We start from the raw sequence: 27,022 nt of genomic DNA on the forward strand, positions 1-27,022 counted from the left end.
TTCTTTGATTTGAAACAGTCATCATCACACAATAGACATTCATTCCATACTTCTTTAATACATATTAGTGAGGCATGGTCTATGAAGTTGATAAATACAAAATGCAAAAACCAAAGTTAGAAGATGATAAAAAAGTGAACATGACAAAAATCCACACAAATGAATTAATGATAGAAAATAGAATACATTCAGCTGTTCACTGTGGCACCAACATGTAATTAAATACAGTTGTCTCATAATACACTCAAGGGCTGAGTTTTCTGACAGCTGAATTAAAATTGTTTCAATAAAATGAGTCTCCTTAACTTTTTAAATTGTTGTTTGTGAGAAGACTTGAACTTTGCCTTTAAAAAGAAACTGCTCCATCTGCAGCTAGTATAAAGTATCAGCTGGCAATTTTAACCCTCATGAATCATCCATTTATTTATTTTTCTTCCTAAACCAGCCAGACGTACAGAGAAGTGAGGCTAGAAAAATATTCAGAGAAGGTCTTAGAAACTATATTGTATGCCTGTCTCCTGAGCTTTATGCATACTAAAAGGAAACATCACTGGATTTTTATAAAGGTAAAAATACATGCATCATATGAATGATGCAGCTGCAGAACTTTAGCCTTTTGTGGTTGTCAATAGAGAGGAAACAGATCATCAGAACATGAATGCCTCATTTTATAAAGCTGCTTCATGCTGAACATCATTAACAGACAAGTGTGTCTCTACAAAGAAAGTGTACCATTGCTGTGAGTTGATAACAAATAACTTCCTAGGAGGAAGGGAAATATGTGAAACTCCAGCTTTATGTTTTTGTCATTAAGGTTAATATAGAATAAAAAGGAGAGGAAGACTTGCCACTTGTTGAAATTCTGCAGAAAAGTTAATGTGTTCAAATTATTTTCTCATGACGTCATATTTTTATGAATGAGGACAATTTCATAAATAAATATTTTAGAGAATAAGTGTTTTGAGGAAAGTTTGGTTAGTTACACCAGTAATCACAACAGGGAAGCTAAAGCAGGAGGGTTGTTATGCTATGTTTTAGTGAGATTTTTGTCTCAATCACAACAAAAATATATAAACAGAAAAGTATTTACTGATTTCTCTTACTAATAATGACATTTTTAATTTAGCACAACATTGTATATTAATTTTTCTAAATTTAGACACATTTCCATAAGAAGTCAAACATGATGCAAGTGTCAAAGACATTAATAAATAAAACAGATCTGTGAACTCCATACAGCTCTGGTTGTGGAAAAATTACTGTAAACTGATGGATTATGAAGTCCCACTTCTGTTCCAGTTTAATCTTTAATCACTTTATTTTTTGATGAATGGACTGATATTACTAAAAAGTAGCATAAATTTGGAAAAAGGTCTTTATTGTTCCTGCATATCATAATATTTTATGCATGTATGGTCAGGTGGCAACATATGAATGACGCAACTGTAACAAATGTCTTGCTGTATCATTTTTGCTTTTTTGATGTTGTTGTTATTCTTCCATAAAATCCAGTCCCAGACATCATTATTTCCTTAGGTAGTAATTCATCTTGACTCAAATAAGTCCATGGTCCTTAAACTTGGTATATCTTGACTTACTTTTTCCCTTGGTATAGTGAAGATTTTGATTTTTGTATAGTAAAATAAACATTTGTTTCATGGTTGAAGATGTCTTATCATGTGTAAAAGAAAGCTAGAAGTAGGAAAAGTAGGCATCCATGGAGCTTCCAGTTCAAAGAGATTCATAATGCATGGACCTTAAGCAATTAGTTTAAGCACAATGGTATTTTGTATCTTAATGATTGTGAAAGTTTCAAATGTCCCCAAATTATGCTCAAGAAATTGAGTTTTATGGATACACAACATAAACAAAACGGGACTTCACAATTCATGACTTTACAGGGATTGTTTCACAGTAGATAGGTACCAGGGTAGTGTGGACTTTGCAGGTATTCTGATCCACTTCCCCCAGATAGTCTTCCATTCTGTTTTTATGTCATGTGTTTTCTGTATTCTCTTTTCTCTCCTGCTAAAACTATGAAACATAGAGAGGGAAAAACCTAATAATACATGTCATTGCCTTTGTGGAAATACGGTAAAACCACAAGGAAGAAAAGAAAAATCAGTAAATGACCCACCAAAACCCAGTATGTCATTACTTTTTTAATTTTTACGAGAGTAGCTTCTTCAAATATTTATAAATTTAATTATTTTTTTTTATTTAACAATTTTTAAGTAATATATATATGTATATATGTATTTAATATATGTGTAATGGAGGAAGGTCATTGGTTAATTAAATAAAGAAACTGCTTGCCCTAATAGGTTAGAACATAGGTGGGTGGAGTAAACAGAACAGAATGCTGGGAGGAAGAGGAAGTGAGCTCAGAGACGCCATGCTCCCCTCTCTTGGGCACACGTGATAGCTCTGCTTTCTGAGACACACGCGATAAAGCTCTGACCCAGGATGGACGTAGGCTAGAATCTCCCTGGTAAGCCACCTCGTGGGCTACACACATTATTAGAAATGGGCTAGTCCAGGCGCGAGAGTTAGTTGAGAAGAGGCTAGATATAATGGGCCAAGCAGTGTTTAAAAGAATACAATTTGTGTGTTGTTATTTCTGGGCATAAGCTAGCAGGTGGCTGGGGTGCTGGGGATGCAGCCCCACTGCTCCTATTACTACATGTGTGCGTGTGTGTGTGTGTGTGTGTGTGTGTATACATTATTTTTTCTTTGTAGATATATGTGATTAGGTCAGTCAAATAATTTATTGGACTTATCTAACAGAGTCATAGAATCATGAGACAAATACATCCATCCATCCATACATACATACATACATACCTTGCTGGTTTGGGGGTCTTTGGGGGTCAAAATGATATGAGTTAGAGTCCTCCATCAGAGGAATGATCCTCAGTTGAGGAAATTCCTCAATGATATCAAACTGTAATGCATTTTTCCGTTTAGTGGTCAATAGTGGAGGGCCAATATTGGGTAGAGTCATCCCTGGACTTCTGGGTTCTATAAGAAGGTGAGAAGATTCTTTGTTAACCAACGATATTCATAGCATACAGAGGGAAATCTCACATCATGTGCCCCCCCTTTTTTGTTTAAGTGAAAAGGAAGGTTTTAACTTTAACATAGTAAAATTACATATAACAAAACCGATAAGAAGTAAGAATTGAAGTTACAGTACTTACATGTACTCTATTTCTTATCATAACTAATGAAAATTATAACTATAAATTCTTCAACTCTGTCAAAGACTCTAGAGGGTTATAATACTACATAAGTAAGCAGAAAGTGCATTGTAAGTAACTTCCAAAACTCTAGAATTGATAGAGACATCTGGCTACCTGGACAGTCACCCAAAGTTCTTTTGTATCATTGGGACATCCATGTTCACTCTGCAGGTGCATAGTATCTAGCAGACTTTTCCCGGAAGCAGGGAATTTCAAAGACATTTCAGCCTACATTGGCAATTTGTCAGTTACTTTTTTTGGTGTCCTGCAGAATGTCTAGCAGACTCTTCCATGAAGTAGGAACCATGAAATATGGTCTCAACTTTAGGCAAATTTAGCCATGATTTCTCTGCAGGTCTTGCATATCCAGTTCATCAAGCAATCGAGAAAAAAGGGAGGTTCTTGCCAAATGGTCAGCCAACTCCATAAGGAGCCTTTTCACTGCTCATCATGATCTTGAAGTAACTTGGAGCTGCTAGGAACAGATGTGCTTCACTGTTATGAAAATTCCTAAGTTCTCAAGCATCTTAAATGACTTATTAGGAACTTTTTGAAAGATTTGAAGAAGCCCAAGCCATCTAAAATGCATCTCTTTATGTCTAGAAAATGCGACTTAACATGACTACAAACTTGACTATTATAGATGACTCTCTATTACCATATATTCCTTAATTATGCAGTACACTTTTAAATGAGCTGCATAACCACAATACCTTAATCAAGAGCAGAAATATACATCTAACAAAACTGACCATAAATTTGTTTCAATAAACCAAGATCCATACCAATGCAAATCTCTACAGCATATTCCTCTTTAAATGTAAACAATATTTGGGAATATGGATGTAGTTTTCTCCAAACTGCTTCTTGCTGTTTATTGGGTGAAGTAATTTTTTGAAGGATGTTCAAGGCAACTTTTCAGGGGATTTGGTACATCAAACCATATTAGTCTGGAAGCAATCAAGACTAATTCTCATCCTCTTGTGAAACAAAAGAAGAACCTCTTTTCCAAAGTAACATATCCTTAGACCCATAATCTGATTTCAAGACTCCTTTAAATATATATATATATATATATATATATATATATATATATATAATTATTTATATATTAATTATATATATTAGCAATTCCCAGAATCAAATGTCTCTCTGAAGTCAAAAAATTCAAAGAAAACACAATAATATATAAAATCTAGACTCTGTGTGTATATTCCATCTTTACATGGCCTATTCTTTTTTTACTTCTTTTAATCTATGACTGTCTGAAGTCTGTCTCTTCAAAGACTTACCTTTTATTTAAAAAAAATACTTCTTTTTATAATGGTACATATTTTTTTTTCTCTCCCAAGCCTACATACATTTATCCAACACTGACTTATTTGAGGGATTTTCCATTTGGATTTGTCTTTATTGTGTAGTTTTTAAAGAGATAAAGTACAGACAGTCATAGATCATAGGAGTAAAAAATTAATAAGCCACGTAAAGATGGAAAATACACAGAGAGTCTTGATTATATATGTTATGCTATCTTTAAATTTTTGATTGTGAATGAGCTAATACTTGATTCTGGGGACTTATAAGCTAAAACAACATAAATATTTTAAAGATATCTTGACTTCAAAATTTGGGTCTAAGGATATGTTGCTTTGGGGAAAGAAAGGTTCTGCTTTTGTTTCACAGAGCATGGATATCTGTGAGTTCCTTCCACACTAATGTTGTTTGGTAGAAAAAGACCCCCAGAAATGTCCTTGTAAACCCCTCAGAACACTTTGCCCAACAGAAAGCAGAAAGCAGTTCTGCTCTAGTAAAGCTTACTAATGATTCTCACTCCCATCTGGGGTGTCATGAGTCCTTAATTAGGATGTAAAAAAAAATCCCATTCTTAATAAAAGGCAGACTGACTTACTGAGCATGTCTTATGATTCCTGTGGGACCAATAAGGATAGTTTCCATAGATTTCTGGACATTGTGAATAGTAAATCCCTAATTTAATCATATAGAAAGTTAGAATAGGGGATAGACAAATTGATTTTAGTATTACATGGATAAATATCTTTTGAGGGGGGAACTGAATGTTTTTTTTTAACTTTTTGGTATAGGTTTTTTGAACTTCAAATCTTTGTACACAAGAATTTACTACTGTTGCAGGTGAGAAGGAAGTAGTAGAATGAAAAGAAGTAGGTCATGACCAGTAGGGTTAGACTCAAGTCTTGGCAGGAGTTTAAGATTCATTCATCTGAGACCAGAAGCAGACTGGTCAACTTTGATATTTACTGAAACTTAACAAGGCAAGGTCCTGTTGTTGTTAAAATGTAAGAAGGAGAATTTTCTTGAGTTGGTAGTATATAAGGTTTGAGGTGAGAAAAATTAATCCAGTGAGGGAAACCCTTGATCTCAGGAGCAGTTGGGGTAGGTAGTAACCTGAAGGAGTTATCAGTTTGAAGAGAAAGGAAGATTGTTACCTGAAAAAGAGAGAGGAACCAAGTGTCTGATGCTGTTTGGAGAGAGAAGGGGACCTAAGGGAGGCTGAGAAAAATGATGATGAGTGAAGTCTCAAAAAGAGTGTATATTTCTCAAAAAGAAGATAGTATAACAAAGAAATAGCAAGTGATCAGCAAATGGTGATGGCTGGGATGTGAAACCAGATGGCATAATAAATTGTCCAAACATGAGATCAAGAGGGGGGAATGAGGAAGGGTTGCTCTGGAAAGGATCTTACTCACAGGAGGGTAAATGACAGGAGTTTTATCCAATCAGTATAGAATTCTTGGGAGAGTTTGATAAGAATGTTTTTGAGAGGTAGATTGGTTTGTTCAACCTTGTCTCAAGACTGCCGATATAGGAATGTCTTGGGATGTTAAATGGTTTGACTAGAGTTTGAGAAACTTGAGAGGTAAATTCAGGATCATTATCTGATGGAAGGGAGGTTGGAACTCCAAAATGGAGGATGATCTCCCTGAAAAAAAAGTCAGAAGCTGTCTCTGCTTTTTCATTAGTAATACGGAAATCTTCTACCCATAGTGAGAATGTATCTAGTAGGACCAAAAGGTATCTGAAGAATTTACCTGGGGGCATGTGGAAGAAGAAGAAATTCCAGTCTGATTCTTGTAGGTATCCCCAGGCTTAGTGAGTGGGGAAAGGAAGACTCTAATGCCTCAAGGTAGGATTAGAAGCTTGGCAAACTTTACAAGAAGCAGTGACAGTCTTTAGAAAGGATAAAGCCCAAAGGTAGGCTGTAAATGAGTTTTAATAAAGTGAGGCTATGTCTTGCTATTGGGGTGAAAGACCTGATGCAATGGTTAGGCAAAGACGAATAATGAGAGAATGTATACCTATATTAAACATGCCACCTAAGAAAGGAACAGAACTAAAAGCAGTTCTGTTTTCCTATGACGGGTAAGGACAGGTCTATGGGTGCTCCTTTCAACCTAAGACAGGCATAACCCCCTCAAGTGACTTTCAGAATTTTAAAAATTAATAAAAATAAAAAGTGGGACCTGTGGGAGACTTACTGCTCCCTGGATGAGTTTTGCCCACCCTGTTGGGCTTGGTTTCTCTTGCTGTTCTGATCTATCAAATATTAACTCTGCTCTATTGTTCCCATGTTCTGAACATTCTGACTTTTTGTCATGATGTAGTTAGGGACTTTTTTGCCTGACCATTAGACCATTGTTAGATTTCCTAGTAAGTTGTTTAGTTACACATATACACAAGAAGAACTTCCTGGTTTCTCTTACCCTATATTTACCTGGATTATTCCCTTAACTAAATGAGAGTTAATCAGAATCCTGTCTTGTCTCCATCTCTTGTTTCTCTTGTTCCAGCCCGTCTCTGTTGACTTACCCAAGGGCCCGGGCAATAGGTAAACTAAATGAGACCTTCACCACTCCTTTTCTCCTCCAAACCTAAATCTCCAGTCTCACCCCTATCTCTGCAACATACCCATAAAATTGATCAAGAAATGAAATTGGAAATAGAATCTGTAGTGTCATTTCAATTGTGTATTATAAATAAATACTGCCTGAAGAACTTAGAGTAAAACAGTCCCATTGGTCAGTCTTATAGACCACATTATGGTAAAATAAGCCTTTAATCCCAGTAGTCACAATGACAGGCTCCTTTAATCCCAGTGGACACAGTAGTTGCTGTAGAAATTGGGTGGTGAATGCCTTGAATCCCAATCATGCATGCCTTTCATTCCAGACCTAGAAAGGAATAGAAGATAGGGAAATACAGCTCTCAAATACAAATCAAAAATATGATTTGTCTTTCTGATGCATCCAAGACACAAACCTCAACATCAAGGACAGACATTGCTTTATGGTAAGAGGTTGATTGAAAGAAGATATTCTACTCAAATCGGACTAGGAAGCAACTGGTAGAGAAATTTTTATATTTAACCAAATAGACTTCAAACCAAAATTTATCAAATGAGATTGGGAGCAAGCTACCTATTCCTTAAAGAAAAAAAAAACCATCAAGGTGACTTTTCAACTCTTCATATCTATGCCCCAAACACAACATGACACAGTTTGTAAAACAAATACTATTAAAGCTTAAATCACATCTTGACCTGTACACAAAAATAGTGGGAGAGTTAAATAGCCTGTTCTCATCAATGGAATGCTTATAAAGACAAAAAATAAACAGAAGCAGAGAAACCTTAAAACTATCAGAATTTTAAACCACATGGATCTAATAGATATTTGCAAAACATTTTATTCAAACCCAAAAGAATATACTTCCTGTATACCTCATGGAACCTTCTCTAAAATTGTCCAATTAGTCACCCAGAAGACAAACCTTAACAGCACAACAAAATTGAAATTGCTGCATGAACCCATCGGACAAAAATGAAATAAAGCTGGATATCAATAACAAGAGACAGTTTGCAAATTCATTGAAACTCGAGGACTCTTGAAAAATAGGTCAGGATATAAATAAAGAAAAAATTAAAGTATTTCTAGATTTTAGTGAAAATAAATACAGAACCCAATATAAGGAACACATTGAAAGTGTTTATAAGAAACAAATTCTGAGCAGTGCGTGTCTCCATTATAAAAAATGAGAACATAGGAGACTGTTAACTAGCTATCTGTTAACACACCTGAAAGCTATAAAAAAATAGAAGTATCACACCCAAGGAGCAGATGACAAAAAAATAATCAAATTCAGAGCTAAAATAAAAAAAAATAGAAAGAAATAAATACAAAGAATCAAGGAAACAAAGTGTTGATTCTTTGAGAACATCATTAAATTCATAAGCCCTTATCAAAATTCACTAAAATACAGGGAGTTAATGTACAAATTAACAAAATTAACAAAATCAGAAATGGAAGAGGCAATATAGAAAATGACACAGAAGAAATCCAGAGAATCAAAATGGCATGCTACAAAAGCCTTTAGTATTTTCAAAAACTTGGAAAATATAAAAGAAATGGATACTTTTCCTTATAGATCTCATGTAATACAGTTAAATCAAGATCAAATAATTAATTTAATTTTTTTTACACAAAAGAAGCAGTTTAAACACTACCAAATGTATTCTATGAGACCAATGTTATCTTAATATTGAAGCCACAAAAAGACCCAACAAACAAATAATATTGATGTGAGAGGTCCTTCTGTCTATGTGTTGCTTTTATTGGTTAGTGAATAAAGAAACTGCATTGGCCTGTTGATAAGACAGAACTTAGGTAGGCGGGGGGAAAAACTAAACTGAATACTGGAACTAAGAAGGGCAAAGACAGAAGGAGACACCATGGAGCTGCTGGAGTTAGAAATGCTGAAACTTTACTGGTAAGCCATGACCTTGTGTTGATGCACAGATTACTAGATATTGGTTAAATTAACATGTAAGAGTTAGCAAAAATGAAGTTAGAGCTAATAGGCCAAGCAGTATTTTTAGTAATATAGTTTCTGTGTAAATATTTCATGTCTAAGCTAGCCAGTCAACTGGGGACAAATAAGTGACCCTTCATCAACAAATTGGTGTGCCAACATGGTAAACTAAATGCATGTAAAACCTGAGAGAACTTGAAAAGGAACTCTTGACATACAAACAAACACACAATAACAATGTTTAGCCACATTTTTTTTCTTCTGGCAGCTGGTTGAAGCTCCTATAAGAGAGATTTTCCTCATTCAGCCATAGCAGAAAAAAAGCTTTTTTGAAATGCCAGTTTTCTGAGCCATCCTGCCAGTGCAACCTCTGGCTCTTTCAGACAAGAGGTTCTGCTACAGAGCATTTGAGTGGGGTTTATGAGAAGACTGCTAGGCCTTGCTTAATGGTGACATGGATGGTCTGTGTGCAATGGGGTGGTGTGCATGGCTCTCAGAGGCATAAGCAGCTCCACTATTCTGGACTGAGCAAGCAAGCAGGAAGTATCATTATGCCAGAGTATTGGTGCAGTTTAAGTTTTAGATTGGGCAGGCAAGCAGAGAGTATTGTATTTCACCCAGCAAATGGTACAGCTTAAGTTTTAAGATGCAGTTAGCACTTTAAAAAGCACTCCTGGATAGTAAATAATTACAGATAAGCAATAAAGACAAATCCAGATGAGTCACCATGTTGAATAAATGTATGTAGGCTTGAAACAGGGAAGAAAAAGAGTATAGAGTTGTAAAAGAAGTAAATGGTTTTTAAAAAGTAAAGTCTTTAAAAAGACAGAGTACAGACAATCATAGATTAAAGGAATAAAGATAATAAAATAAATATTAAAAAGTAATGAGGTAAAAACAAGCCATGTAAAGATGGAATATACACAGAAAGTATGGATTATGTATACTATTGTGTTATCTTTAATTTTTTTTTGACTGTGAATGAGCTAAATACAAAGAGACATTTTATTGTATGGGCTGCTAAGATAAACCAGAATGTATTTTATAAAGGTATCATGACTTCCAAATTTGGGTCTAAGGATATGTTGTTTTGGAAGAGGTAATTCTCTTATTTCCACAGAGGACGAGAACCTACGGATTCATTCCAAGATAATATGGTTTGATAGAGCATGACCTCCTGAAAGGTTGTCATGAACACCCTCAAAAAATTACTTCATCCAATTGCTGACTGAGATGAACCTAGCATACAGGATATACCATGAAGACATGATTAACAGTACCCCCAAACAGCAAGAAGTAATATGGACAGAACTAGGTCCATATTTCCAAATATCTTTATAATTGTTTGTTTACATTTAAAGGGGGATATGCTATAGAGATGAATAATTTGCTTTGGTATAGATCTTAGTTTATTGATACAAATTTAAGGTAAATTTTGTTATACTGTATATTTATATTTCTGCCCTTGATTAATGTATTGTGTTTATGTAGTTCATTTAAAAATGGAATGTATATTTAAGAAATATGGGTTAATAGATAGTCATCTATAATAGTCAACTTTGTAGTCATGTTAGTTAGGTTTTCTAGACATAAAGAGATATGTTTTAGTTAGCTACATATTTTTCAGATCTTTCAGAAACCTTCGGAATAAGGCATTTAAAATGTTTAAAAAATTTAGGACTTTTCATGACAGTGAGACTCATCTGCTCCTGGCAGCACAAATATTCTTCAAGAGGAAGATGGGCTTCAAAAAGGCCCTTTATGGAGTTTGTTAGATGAACTTGACATGCAGGATCCACAGAGAAATGACTGCTGAATTTGCCTAAATGTGAGATTATCCTTCAGGGTTCCTGCTTCATGAAAGAGTCTACAAGACATTTTGCAGAAGACAGAAGAAAGTGCCTGGCAAACTGCCAATATAGGCAGACCTGTCTTTGAAATTTCCTGCTTCATGGAAATGTCTGCTGGATACTATGGGACAGTAGGCTGAAGATTCGATGCCCCAACAATACAGAAAATCTTTGAAGACTGTACAGGCAGCAAGAAGTCTCTGTCAATTCTAGAGTTTTGGAAGTTGATTACAATGTACTTCTTGTTTACTTAGGTAATATCATATCCTTCTGCAGTCTTTGATAGTGTTAAAATTTTATATTTATAGTTATAGTTTTCCTTAGTTATGATAAAAATAATGTATATATAGTAATTGTAATTCTTGTTTGATATCTGTTTTGTTATATGTAATTTTACTATGTTAAAGTTAAAACCTCCCTATTTAAACACAAAAGGGAAAATGATGTGGAAGGTCATTCTGTGTATGTGTTGCTTTTATTGGTCAATGAATAAAGAAAGTGCCTTGGCCAATTGATATGGCAGAACATAGGTAGCTGAGGAAAGCTAAACTAAATGCTGGGAGGAAGAAGGGCAGAGTGAGAAGAAGATGGCATGGAGCTGTCACTAGAGAAAGACATGATGAAACTTTGCTGGTAGGGTACAACCTTGTGTTGATGCAGAGATTATTAGAAATGGCTTAAATTAAAATGTAAGAGTTAGCCAATAAGAAGTTAGAGCTATTTGGGCCAAGCAGTGTTTTAATTAATATAGTTTCTATGTGATTATTTTGGGTCTAAGCTAGCTGAGCATATGGGAACCATCAGGATTTTCCAAAAGATTATTACAGAAAAATTTGTCTTATTAACATTGGTGAAAAATATGCAGTAAAATCCCTGCAAAATGAGTCCATAAAGACTTCAAAAAATATTATCCACCATGATCCTGTGGGCTTCATTGCAGAGATGTAGTGAATGATCAATACGCAAAATTCAATCAACCATCTAAACTAACTGAAAGAAAAAGAAAGCGTGGGTTGGCAGGATTAAGAGTAAAAATAGTCATCTCCTCAAAAGTAAAAATGGCCATCATACCAAAAGAAATTTACAGATCCAATGTAATTTTTTATCAAAGTTCAACACAACTTTGTACAGATATTGAAATTATAATTTTTCAGATGTAAACACAAAAACACTTGAGTGTTGCGGGAGGTCCTCCCACTCCTCCAGCCAATAGCCGCTGAGATACCAGCCCATTGGGGCGTGGTCTCTCTCCCTTTAAAAAAGCAGCCACTTCCCTCTCCTCTCTCTCTTCACTTCCTGCTCCTCCAGTGACTAGACTCCCTTCCTGGTTGCGCAGAGGGCTGACGGTGACCTGTAAGTTTTTTCCACTTTAAATAAATACCACCCTATTAATCATAATTCCAAACTGGTGTGGCATTGTTTATGACTTACGCCTTCAGTTGGCACCCAACGTTTGGTGTTAGGACCTCTCCTTCCCCCGCTTGGCTGCCGGCCGGGAGTTCGGCTTGGCGCGAGCCTCCCTTCTTCAGCTGCCGCGGCCAGCAGGCGGCCTTGTGGCCTATGTCTTGGGTGTGGAGCCAGCAGCTTAATATAAATCATCACGCACTGGCTTTTATTGCTGCAGTTCTTTATATTTTCTCTTTAGACAACTCAGATTGACTTCCAGTCCCCATGCACCCTATCGTCTGCCTCCCCACGTGGATTTAAACTCCACAGGCCCGTGTAGTCTCTGCTGCGTGGTTTGCTCTTATCTGAGTCATTTTTAAATTTCCCTTGAAAGCACAGCTCTTAAGTGGCGCGAACCAGAGCACGCCATTGCTGAAAGCTGCAACCCCTCAGGGTGACTCTGTCACGTGGAGGCATAAGCGGCTTCCAGGTTGCTCTTCTCTACCCCTGGATTCTGGGTTTCTGGTTCTGTCTCTGGAATTGATTTAATTACATTTACTTTGTTGAGCAACTTACATTTTCCAGTTTTTAACAAATACTAGGAGGACTTTGAAACAGGACCCTGTTTTCGTCGCGACTTGGCAACAGCACCACCTGCTGGATAATAGGTAATACGGCAGTTTTCGTTTCTAATGCAAATTTTACTGTTCTGGTTACCAATACAATGGGTTATATCATGCAAGGTTTATATGAATATAGGGATAACTTAATTTACTGGTTACTAGGTTTCAGTATTCTTTTGCATATTCTATCATTTAGGAAGAACATGGCACCCCTGAGAACCATACAATCTTTACTAGAAATTCGTGCAGGTCAGGAGATTCAGGATTCAAAAGAGACAATAATAAAGACAATAATAAAAAGACTTGAAATGATTGAAGAAATGATTGGAGCTGGTGAACAGAGTAATAAGGTACAAGGACAGGATACAATGTGAACACCAGCTATTAGAACTGGCTTACCCAAGGTTTTAGTGGCATACCCTATACTTAATTCAGACAAAGCATCAACTTCTAAAGGCTCAAAGGGAGTCAGAGAAGCTAGATGGATGCCAATAGCAATGAATGATCTAAAAGAAATTAAGCAAGCTATTGTTAATTTTGGCTTGCACTCTGCATATGTAAAGGAAATGATAAGGACTTGGGCTTCTAATGCTAGAGCTACCCCACATGATTTCCATCAGTTAGTGTCTGCAATTTTAGATAATGGACCTTCCTTGATGTTTGGAATTTATTTCAGAGAAGAATCCAAACATATGGAACAACAAGGAAGAGCAAAAGTTATTGAGGTTTCCCAAGATCAAATTCTTGGTGCAGGAGAATATGCTGATCCACAGGTCCAAGATCTTTATGACGATGAAGTACTGTGTCTATGTCACCAAGCAGCTTTAAATGCTTGGACTAGGATACAAGATCCAGCAAAAAGGGTTGAATCATATACCAGAATTAGGCAGGGACAGAGAGAACTTTTTGCAAAGATTAATTAAGGCTCTGGACATAGGGGTAACAGACCCAGAAGCTAGACGAATACTTCTTGAATCTCTAGCTTTTGAGAATGCAAACATAGAATGCAAAAAGATAATTGGGCCTTTAAAGTCTAGATCAGCACCTATGGATGAATGGATTCAGCATAGGATGAATGTTGAGATGTTTAGCTATAACGATGAATCTTGGGTATACACCAAACTGCCAGGTGTTTTAATTGTGGTAAATTAGGATATCTGAAAAGGGATTGCAGGCACAGAATTTCTAGGAATAATATCTTCTCTGGGAATGACAAAAATAGGAGACCTAGGCCTTCAGGTATATGTAGGAGATGCGGTAAAGGCCGACATTGGTCCAACAAATGCAGGTCAACAACAGACAAACAAGGCAACCCAATACCGTCGGAAAACTCCTTGAGGGGCCTCTCGCAGGTCCCCAAGACAACAGTGGCCCAGTCATTCCCAGTCACAGTGGAGAATGTGCCTCATCTAGAAAATTAAAAGCTCCAATTTCTTCTGAAAAAAGTAATACTGGTCTAAATAATCAATTACGCGTGGAGCATGAGTCAAAAAACCCAGTAGGACAGAGTAAACATATATTTTGGCAGACTTCTATTAACGATCAAAGACCAAAGCTAAGAGTCTGTATAAATGGCACTTTTATTGAAGGCTTATTAGACACAGGTGCGGATGTAAGTATCATTACCCCAGAATCTTGGCATCCAAATTGGCCTCTTCAAGAGGTAGATGTTCAGTTCCTGGGAATTGGAACCCTATCTCATGTAAAACAAAGTACAAGATGGGTTGAATGCATAGGGCCTGAAGGACAAATAGGAAGACTAAGGCCATATATACCCAATATTGCCATAAATTTATGGGGCCATGACCTGCTACAGCAATGGAATACCCAGATTAACATTCCTGTAGTTCCAGGAACTCATATTTCTGTGAAGGATATGATGAGGTATTATGGAAGAAGGTCACCAGCCATTCAGGCTGTACAAGAACATACAGCAAATACCAAACCTTTAGAGGTACCAACAGCCCTACCTTTAAAATGGCTACCTGAGAAGCCAATATGGATCAAACAGTGACCTCTAGCTGAAGATAAACTACAGGCATTAGAACAGCTGGTGCAAGAGCAACTACATGCTCACCATATTGAAGAATCAACCAGCCCTTGGAATTCTCCTGTGTTTGTTGTAAAAAAAATCTGGTAAATGGAGAATGGTGACAGATCTAAGAGCTGTCAACAAAGTAATTCAACCTATGGGCCCAATACAGTCTGGAATTCCTTTGCCTTCTCTGTTACCAAAAGGATGGCCTCTTATAGTTATTGATTTGAAAGATTGTTTTTTCACTATATCATTACAAGAAAAGGATAGAGAAAAATTTGCCTTCACAGTGCCTACTTATAATAATTCCCAGCCTAATAGGAGATATCAATGGACTGTCCTCCCACAGAGTATGCTCAATAGTCCTACATTGTGCCAATATTTTGTAAGTAAGAAATTGGAAATAATTCTTAAACAATTCCCCATGTCCATAATTTATCATTACATGGATGATATCCTGTTATCTGATTCAAATAAAGATACTTTAGAAAGGATGTTTGAAGAAGTAAAGAAAGTCTTGCCTTGGTGGGGATTACAAATTGCTCCTGAAAAGATTCAAAGAGGAAATTCTATTAATTACCTAGATTACAGAATAGGGTTAGATAAAATTAAAACGCAAAAGGCACAAATTAGGAGAGACAAGTTAAATACTCTCAATGACTTGCAAAGATTGTTAGGAGACATTTCTAGTCTATGACCAGCTGTTGGGATAACACCTAATCTAATAGTTCATTTAAACAAAACCTTAGATGGTGATAAAGATTTGAATAGTCCAAGAAAACTGACAGCTGAAGCAGAAAAGGAACTGACAATGATTGAGGAAAAATTACAGGAGGCACATGTGGATAGGGTGAACCCAAATCTTAGCTGCATCCTAGTCATATTGCCTTCCAGAATTTCTCCTACAGGGATTCTAATGCAGAGGGAAGATATTATTTTAGAGTGGATATTTATACTTAATAAACCAAGTAAAAAATTAAAAACTTATGTGGAAAAAGTCTCTGAATTAATTATAAAAGGTAAACTGAGACTTCATCAACTAGCAGGTATAGACCCAGCAGAAATTATAGTGCCTTTTACTACTGAAGAAATAAAAAAGTTATGGGAAGACAATTAACCGTGGAAAAGAGCTTGTACTAATTTTTTGGGAGAAATTAATAGCAACTATCCCAAAAGTGGTAGACTTAACCTTATAAAAAGAACACTTGGATTCTTCCTAGAATTGTACGTGATGCTCCAATAACTGGAGGCTGTACATTCTATACTGATGCAAATAAATCAGGGAAAGCAGGTTACAAGTCAGATGAATTGACTAAGGTGGAACAAAGCCCTTATAATTCTGTCCAGAAGGCAGAATTATATGCCATTCTTATGGGGCTAAGGGATTTTAAAGAACCTCTTAATATAGTTACAGATTCACAATAGGCAGAAAGAGTTATCTTGCATATTGAAACCGCTGAATTTATACCAGATGACACAGAGTTGATTTCATTGTTTATCCAGGTACAAGACATAATCAGGAATAGGCTTTGTCCAATGTACATAACACACATCCGGTCCCATACAGGTCTGCCTGGTCCTCTAGCCCAAGGCAACGCTGAGATTAATCAATTATTGATTGGAAGTGTGTTGCAGGCCTCAGAATTTCATAAAAAGAATCATGTCAATAGTAAAGGCCTAAAGAAAGAATTTTCCATTACTTGGTAACAAGCTAAGGACATTATAAAGAGATGTCCTACTTGTTCTTTCTATAATCAAACACCATTGCCTGCAGGGAGTAACCCAAAGGACACTAAGAGAAATGAAATCTGGCAGATGGATGTGTTCCACTTTATGGAATTTGGTAAATTAAAATAGGTACACCATACCATAGACATGTATTCAGGTTTTCAATGGGCTACTACCCTGAGCTCAGAAAAGTTTGATTCAGTAATCATACATTTATTGGAAGTTATGGCCATCATGGGTATACCTGCACAAATAAAGACAGATAATGGTCCAGCATATGTATCTAAGAAAATGAAATGCTTTTTTGATTATTATAATATAAAACACATTACAGGTATACCAAATAATCCTAAAGGTAAGGCAGTTATAGAAAGATCAAATCATACTATAAAGGATATGTTGAACAAACAGAAAGGGACTGAAAATACCTCCAGAAATAGATTACATAATACTTTATTAACCTTGAATTTTCTTAACGCTAATGAGAAAGGAATGACAGCAGCAGAAAGACACTGGAAAATGGAAAAGACTGCAGAACTAAATCAACCGATTTATTTCAAAGATGTGCTGACCTCTCAGTGGAAGCCAGGAGATGTGATACATTGGGGAAAGTGTTTTGCTCTTGTTTACACAGGAGAAGAAAAATTGTGGATACCATCAAAATTAATAAAGTTTCGATTTGAAGAGGAGAAACCTCTTGGAAAGGAGAAATGACAACTCATCCACAATGATGATATTCATACAGGTGGTAAGAAAAACATATAGAATGGGGGCAGGGTTCTGTTCTTATCTCCACAGGAAAACACTCATCTTTGAAAAATTCAAGGGACCCTGGATATTTGGATACTGACAGATGGAAAAATACCTGCCCAATAGGAAATATCAAGAAAACTGAATGGGTTGTGTAAGTAATATTAAACCATATTTCTAAATTTATGAAGCTGGTTTTGAAGTTGGACTCTGGCTCAGTCCCTCTCCATTTCCAAGCCTGTTAGTAAGAGAAAAACACAGAGTTTCTGGAGTTTCTATCTCATGTCAAGAGCCATGATATGGGACAGAAAGAAATATGAGTTTAGAAAACATCTTTGCTTTTTTTCATATCTATCATACTTTTCATTGAATATATCTATCATGTCTTTCAGTGAATATATATATATATATATATATATATATATATATATATATATATGTCTATATGATTAATGTTTAAGTTTTTCACAATGAATAATGAGTTTTTCCTGAAGTGACATTTGAAGTTTCCAGGAAGAAGATGGGGCCCCATAACAACAACTCCACCTGGTTGATATGACGTCACGATACTGATAGCTCTACTACAAGACCTGTTTTGGATACTAGCTGCACAAGACGATCCCTTCTTGGTTACCTGAAATGGTGCACATCTTATACAACATTTTGGCCAGACCGCGTACAAAATACTCAGAGACTATTTGCAATTTTAAAAGACATTGATCTTGAAATTTAACCATCATTTTACTTTCACAGGATCGCCCAGAAATAATGCCACCCCATGACAGCTGGAAGTAATTCTAGAGGACGAAGTCCCCTCTCCCAGGAAAGTTTGCCCTTGGGTTTAGGGACATCATTTAGGGGTTGATTATAATTAGTATACTATTGAGGGTTGGGGGAGGAATTTTATAAGCTCAGGGATCATTTTGAAAAAAAAAAGATGGAATGATGGGATAATAGATTTATAACTGTGAGTTACAGTTTTTAGACAATTATATTGGTATTGATTATTGTATATTGATACAAAGTTAAATTATATTGACATATATATGCATACATGTTTCTACCTCTGTTTAAAACATTTTTTAATGTATTGACATATATTGTATTGATATATATATATTGTATATATTTACCATATTGCAGTGTACATTTCTACCTCTGATTAAGATACTTACATAATGTTTTTGTATTGTATATTGTATATATTTACCTACTGCAATGTATATTTGTACACTGTTTATATTTGGAGGTCATTGTCCTCATTTGTTTCACGGTCGTTTATTGTTTTAGTCTTTAAGTTAGATAGATATTGAGAATTATATAGATTAATAGTCATCTAAGTTTGTCATTTATAATTAGCCTAATCTGGTTCTTTAGATATATAGAGATTATACTCAGTATAGATAGATAATCTTCAACTTCTTCAAAGAGCTGTAGAAAATGGCCTTTAATCTAAATCAGAGTTTTGTGGTAGTGAGACACAATTGCTCCTGGCAACACTGCTCTATTCCCGAGAGAATGTTGAGCACCAAAGACACTCCACCTGGAGCCTTTCTTTTTTGCAGAACTGGCCTTTGGGCAAAGAAATGCCCATTCCTCAACCATTGACAGAGATACAGAGCGTGCATCAATGGATACAGCAGGACTGTCATATCCTGCCAAGACAGGGTAAGATAGTTTTGAAAAGTTGCTTGCCTTTGAAAATGGTATGTCATTTATGTTAGGCCTTACCAAAGTTGGTTGCTTCAACGCTGCTAATGTGATTTTGGGTAATTGCCCAGGTAGCTAGTTGTCTCCGTGATTTGTTGCATGTTTTGGAAGTTGTTTTACTGAACTTCCTAATTACCCAGGTAACATTATTTCCCTTCTCAGATCTTCGATGGGGTTGAAGACTATATAGATGTAGTTACTTTTCTCTCATGACTTGGCCAAGTTATTTATTATACAAGACCTAAGCTAGTTAGAATAGGATATTTGTACTTATTATATATAATTTTATAGTAGGTTTAGAACTCTCTTATTTAAACAAAAGGGGGAGGTGTTGTGGGAGGTCCTCCCACTCCTCCAGCCAATAGCTGCTGAGATACCAACCCATTGTTTGTGACTTACGCCTTCACTTGAGATAGCTAGTAGAATCTTAAATAGGAAAGCAACTACATGAGGTCTTACTCTATCTGATTTCAAATTTTACAACAGAGCTATAGTACTAAAAACCATATTTTTTCACAAAAACAAATGCATTGATCAAAGGGATCAAATTGAAAACCCAGAAATAAGCACACACTTTTAGACCTGATTTTTGATAAAGAATCCAGAAATACACACACACAAAGGAAAATAAAAGACAACTTTAACAACTGTACTTTTCAAACTGAGTGGCTAAATGTAGAAGAATACAAATGGATTCATACTATCATACTAAACAAAACTCACTTACAAATGGATCAAAGTCTTTAAAATAAAAACAGACACAAACAACCTTGAATAGAAAGTGGGGGAAAGCCTTGAGTGAATTGGCATAGGAGGGAACTTGCGGAACAGAGCAAGCATAGCATAAGAACTTAGATCAATAACTAATAAATGAAAACTCATGAAACTAGAAAGCTTCTGTGAGGCAAAGGATGCTGTCAAAAGCATCAGCCTACAGGTAGGAAAAGTTTTTTCCCACCATCACTACATCTGTTATAGGACTAATATCCCAAATATATAATGAACTTAACAAACTAGACAGATAAACAATGCGCTTAAAGTGTGATGTAGACCCACCTATGACCAGGTGGAGCATGTTCGGTGACAAGTTCAGTTGAACTATGGCTTCAGGATATATGTGACTCTGAGCAATAGCAAGATATCTGAAAGGTGAAGGTCCAGTGATGATCTTATGCTGAAGGCCAAGGACTTGAACCAGACTGACTCACTGAATGAACATTTATGGGTGGGACTATTTGCACAAAAGGATATACCAAGTGATACTTGAGAGTTCCCCATGCCAATGGGACGAATCAAGAGGGGTTGGAGAGCAGAGAATGACAGAAAAGTGAGGTGGTTTTCTGTTGGTTCTTTTGTCTTTGGAAGATGTGACAATGGTGAGGGGCAGATATAGAAGATAGAAGGTGAGCTGGATTTGGGTGCATGGTGTGTGGAATTCCTAAAGAATTGCATGATCAAATATTGGGTACAGATCTAAACAGAATTCACAATAAGAGCAAATTTTTAAGTATCGACCTTAAGATCCTGCTATATCACTCTTGAGAATATACCCAAGGACATTTTATTATACTACAAGGACACTTGATTTACAGTGTTCCTTGCTGTTTGATACATAATAGCCAGAAACTACAAACAACCTAGATGTCCCTCAGTTGAAGAACAAAAAGGAAAATGTGTTATATTTACACAATGGAGTATTACTTGGCTGTTAAAAAAACATCATAAAATTTGCAGAAAAATAGATGTAACTAGAAAAAAATTTATCTTGTGTGAGGTCACCGTGACGCAGAGTGATAATAATGGCATGTATTCTTTTATAGCTGGATATTAGCCATTAAATAAATAACACACAGACCCAAAGAATTCGGATGTAGAGAAAGGAACTGGGAGGAGGACATAAAAATCTCTCTTTGAGGGGGAAATTGAATAGATTTTATGGTGAATTGGGGATTGGATATGGAAATGGAGGTTCAGATAAGAAGCAGGGGGGGGATGATGCTGAGGGAGGAAATTTAAGGAAAAAGAGATGGAACTTAGGGATGATATAGAAATTCATATTGTAGTGGAATTTTCCTAAAAATATCTGAAGGTAATTCTAATGAGACCTCTAATAATGGGGGACCTGAAGTTCCAACTGTCCAACTCTTGCCACCAAATGAGGCTCCCGGTAGAGGGACTTGGTTGAATTCAATTGAATTGTTTGCCAAGGAGGTTCCATAGAAAACCCCAAATAGCCTAGGCTTTTTCTAAAACAATGGGTTTCTCTCTGTAAACAGATAGTGGTGCCGTATTATTGAGGACAACATCCGTACAACACACCACACATGTAGAAGTCAAGCTTGTGTCTACATGGACCCTATGCCCCTACAGTCTAATGTCTCTGCTGTGGGAAGGTAACTTGCAAGCTATCAAAAGAGAAACTTAAGCCAGCCAAAAAACCTTTGATCTACAATCTGTCCTGCATGTAAGGTATACTAGAGCAATGGTTGCACAGATTTGTGGGAGTAGTCAACAAATGTTTGCTTTGACTGAAGCCACCTCCACGAGATAGAACTCTTATCTGATGCTGCATGGATAAACAAGAACCAGATTGTAGACTGTCCAGAAACCCAAGTAAAAATCAAACACTATAGGCCTAAAAACAAAACAAAAATAAATGCAGCAATAAAGCAGCTTCTAATGATATTCTGCTATACTCATTTATCAATTCCTTATTTAGTCTTCATCAAAGAAACTTCCTCCTGCATTAGCTTCCTCATAGCATAATATCTGGCTGAGAGTCCCTACAATGAGTGTCCTTGGAAAATATAGCTACAAATGTGATATCTCCATCAAATTCCTCTCCTCAGAGCTCAGAAAATCTTGCAGAAATGGAAGCAGAAAGAGTGTAAGATCCAGAGGGAATAGAAGACATCAGGAGATCAACAAAACTCACAGTGACTGAAGTAGCAATCTTAGAGCCTAAACAGGTCTGTACTAGGTCGTCTGTAAATATAACTTTCAATTTAATACTTTTATAGGACTGCTAATTAAATTATATTTATTTCCAGGAAATTAAGCAAAATAACAGAAAAAAAATACCTGCATTGGGAATAAGAAAATACTTATTTTTATATGACATACTAACAAGAATTAAGAAATCCTAAGAGCTACACAGTACTATGTGAAAAGTAGACCTTTTTTTTTCTTTTTGAAGCAGAAAGCTGATTAATGTTCTCCAAGGACAGAAAAAGAGGGAAGGATCGACTGCTTTCCAAAATGGATGGAGAACATTTTGGGTAGAAATAAAAATGGAACTTGAGAATGTTGGAGTTTACAGAATTCTTTGAATAGACTTACACCCCAGGTTTTACCATTCCAAAATCTTGCATCTATCATCAAATTATACCTTTAACACCTGCTATTACAATGAAAGTGAAGGTGATGTAAGAACATATGTTATTTAGAGGTATGTGTCTTCCTTTGTTCCATATCTGTGCATTGCTTAGACTAGAAATACAAGGTAATTCTGGTTATGAAACTTTGAGTCCTTATTACTAATCACTTATGAAACTAAATTTAGTTTACTTTCATATTATTTTTACATTTTATCAGAAAATTCTACTCATTACCTCTCTACAACTTATCCACTCTGTTTAATGTAAATGGCATGAAGGAATTATTTGAGGCATAGAGTAAAGGTAAAGAAATTTGCCTCTGTCTTGTTTTTATCAAGTACTTGTAAAGATATTTACTGCTTATGATCTTTGTAAGGTTTCAGAATTGGGGGTAATAGAGATGACTGCCTAATAGAAACATTCATATATTTTCAATGTGTTTTTCTCTATTCTTGTGTACAGTGTGAAGAATTTTGTAGCATAAAAATGTAGAGTCATAAAACAGAAATTTTTATTAATTTTGAAACTTTTAAATATAAATGAATAAGATTTACATATATTTATGTACTTATGCACATAGATATATCTATATACAATATAATTAAATAAATCATGAAATGTCATTCATCCAATGTACTACTCAAATTTGTCCCTAATTCTCTATTGAGTAATTATTCAGGATAAAGGCCATAGTCTTCAAATTATTCATTGCTCAGTCATCAGTCAAATTTATTTCCTCTTAAGGTTCATTGGAATTAATTATGCATTTCATTTAGCACAACAATAGAATGCTAATTATCTGTAAATTTACAATTTGTTCTCCAGTGAATTTGCACTCCTCTGTTAACTAGACAGTCTTCCTTTTCTATTTCCCTTGACACAAAGGCCAAAAGGAAAAGTCATGGTAGGGTTATTTTAATGAGTTATTAAATAAGTGAATTTTCTGATAGTTCAGTCTCATCATTTGATGGAGGAAGGTCATTGGCTAATAAAGGAACTGCCCTGGCCCATTTTATTGGTTAGGACATAGATAGGTGGAGTAAACAGAACAGAATGCTGGGAGGAAGAGGAAGTGAGCTCAGACTCAACAGCTCTCCTCTCCAGAGCAGATGCCTCAGAGAGAGACGCCATGCTCCCAGCTCCCAGGCAGACGCACGCTATGAAGCTCTGACCCAGGATGGGCAGAGGCTGGAATCTTCCCGGTAAGTGCACCTAGCAGCACTACACAGATGATTAGAAATGGGCTAAATTAATATGTGAGAATTAGCCTAGATAGAAATGGGCCAAGCAGTGATTAAATGAATACAGTTTGTGTGTTGTTATTTCGGGGCAAAAGCTAGCCGAGCAGGCGGCTGGGGTGTTGGGGACGCAGCCCTGCCACCCATATTACTACAATCATTAGATTTCAGCACACTTTAAAAGAGTCTTTAAATATGTGTGCCTCTTCTCAATTACCTGTCTTACTGGAGAGGTGCAACAATATGTATAATTCAAATGGATGTTTGTACACATATATCAGCACAGATGTCTTATGCTTTTAGAATAAGTAAAATTCACATCAAGCAATTACTGTCACATGACTCTAACAAGTTTCTCCCACATTCTTTGTTACACTCAAATGCAAATTTGTATTATCTTTCAGTTTTAAAAAACAAGGTTGTTAAGGCAAATAAAAAGTTCTAGTAAACTGCCATTTGCTGTTTTTCTTTTCTTTTCTTTCTTTCTTTTTTGGTCTAAATGAGTCAGATATTTACTTGAATAGAATGAGAATTACAGTAATGGTGCCCTATAAAATAAATTGTTGACTACATTTGCTACATGGATTATAATGACTAAAAAATGACCAGTACATTTAGGTACCAGTACTGGTATGATATTGAAGATCTACTGTCCTTAGTAGATCTTTATTTATTCTAAAACACTAATTTAAAATTTCAGTATTGCATAGAAAGTCATTAAAAAACTATGTTGAATTTTATATGCAATGAGACATCCATATCATAAATATTATCACAAAGATATTATAGTAGACTATATATTACACTGTGTCGGATTATTCCAAACTGCAAATCAGGGAAATAATTGGAAAAAATAAAACTTTACATAAAGAGTGAAGACAGCAGAAAAATTTTGAAGGAGTTGTGTTGTGTTTGAAGAAAGAAATTTCTTGCAAGATGGAGAAAACAATATGATGCTATTCAGAGGTGATGTGAAAAAGCACTGTGTTTGTCAATGCTGGGTAAAATTATGAAGAGATTTGATATGACTGACTTTCCTTTGTGACTAACTTGGTTCCTACCTATTCTCCCTAAGCAGGACTTCTGGAATTGTGTTAATTTTAGGTGCTATAAAGCCCAGCTTTCAGAATGTTCTCATAAATTTCGTGCAAGATAAGACGTTAAGGGGTAGCTAGTTTCATTCCTTGTGGGATTTCCAAGTTGTGAAATGCCTAAAGATGGCCATCACACTAAGCTTGCTTCTGGCTTGTGATATGTTGTAATCTATTTTTATACTGTTAAGATGATCATGAAATAACACCAATGATAACAAATTTAGTGGTATAAAATTATTGTTCCATTTCATTAGAATACTGAGATGTAAAAGTTTGCTTTTATCTTCAGAAAAACTTACATGTATTTTTTGCAAATTTCTGTTTCTGAATAATTTCTAGCACCTTGCAAGCTGCAAGTTCTGAGAGTTTATTTACAAGTGATCATTGGACCCTAAAATAGCAACAATAAAATCCAGAAATTAGCCAGCAGGAAACCGGAAGCTCAATGCTGCTTCTTTTATGTACTAATTTGCTTCCGTTTTCTTGTAAAAACAAACTTGGGTGACATTTTACTGGTGTTTAATAAATAAAGCTTGCCTTAAAGTCAAAAGAGACAGCCACAGTGGCCAGCCTTATATACCAGGAAGCAATGACACACACCTGTAATCCCAGTAGCTATAATGACACACATATTTAATCCCAGTAGCCACACTAGCTCTCTGTAGAAACCAGAGAGTAATGGTGCATGCCCTTAATGCCAAAACTAGAGAAGATTATAAAATGAGAGGAGACAGCTCTCAATCTCATTCTAAGATTCCTGGAAGCAGATTCACCATTTTAGACTGAGAACCAGTGACTGCTGTTTTGCTTCCCTGGTCTTGAGGCAAGCTTTGTTTATTAAAATATAAATGAAATGTCACTACAAAAATAAATGTATAAAATAACATTATGGCTGTGGTATGAGAAAGAGAAATTCATTACTAGACAGGCTTAAATTTGAAATTATTACAATATTATACTTCTATATTATAAGAAACATTTTTATCAAATATATAAATGAGAAAAATGAATGAAATCAAAATATGGAAAATACTTCTTCCCAGTTGAAGTATTTCACTATTTTAGAATGTCTTAGAGCATGACCCAGATGTTCTAAGTCCAATAGTGTAACCTTGAACAATAGACTAGACACACTTTACCTATTACTAAATTGAAGAAAGAATAGTGACTATCTTATACAGTTGAGAAAACTGAGATAATCTATGTAAAGCTTAGTATTTAGCAATTTATAAGTGCCCCATAACAGTAGTATACAGATGAATATTCAAAATAAATATCTTCACCATTAATGATAAAGCAAATGCAAGTTGAAATACTGTAAAAGTAATTTATTTTTGTATGACACTGCCAAAAAAGCAATAAAAGTCATTTTTTCCAGTATCTGTGATATTAAAAGCACTTGAGGGTTTGAGGGAGAAATTTTATCAAAACTAATAAAACTTAAATTTACATCCCTTAGGCACAATACCAACACAATTAAATTAATGATTTAAACATAAAGAATAAACATATCAGTCGGTATAACCAACACTTAAAGAAAACATTAACGGATGGAGGATGATGACTCAGTGGTTAAAGAGCACTGATGGCGCTTCTGGAAGACTTCTGTTCAATCCCCAGCATCTACAAGGCACATCACAACTTTTGGTACTTCAGCCCAAGGTGATCGATGATATTTTCTGATATCCCAGGCACCAGGTAAATCTGTTGTACACAGATATACATGTAGGCATGACAGGTATATGTATTAAACAAATGCATGTTTGTAAAGGTTTTTCTCATATCAATGTCTATGTAACAATGGTGTGGAGGTCAGTGAGTTAACAGAATCTTCTAAAATGGGAGCTATGGAGTTTTGGGAGTTGTCACTTAGATGCCCTGAATTGAACCTGGGTCCTCATAGATCAAGTGCTCTTAACCCATGAGCCATCTCTACAGTCTAATAAATTGTTTTTAAATTAAAATATTAGATATAATTTAAATATCTTTCATGAACATACTTTTTATGTTAAATCTAAATTTTATCTTATGTGACTTTAAAATATTTTACTATTATACAGATGTGTTTTCTGAAGAGGCCTTTGTATAAAGATGTTATTTCCACACATTCATTGTATGAAGTACAATGACACCTACTTATAGTGT

Source organism: Microtus pennsylvanicus, chromosome 5 (assembly GCF_037038515.1).
Source record: "Microtus pennsylvanicus isolate mMicPen1 chromosome 5, mMicPen1.hap1, whole genome shotgun sequence".
In the NCBI taxonomy this organism is placed as follows: domain Eukaryota; kingdom Metazoa; phylum Chordata; class Mammalia; order Rodentia; family Cricetidae; genus Microtus; species Microtus pennsylvanicus.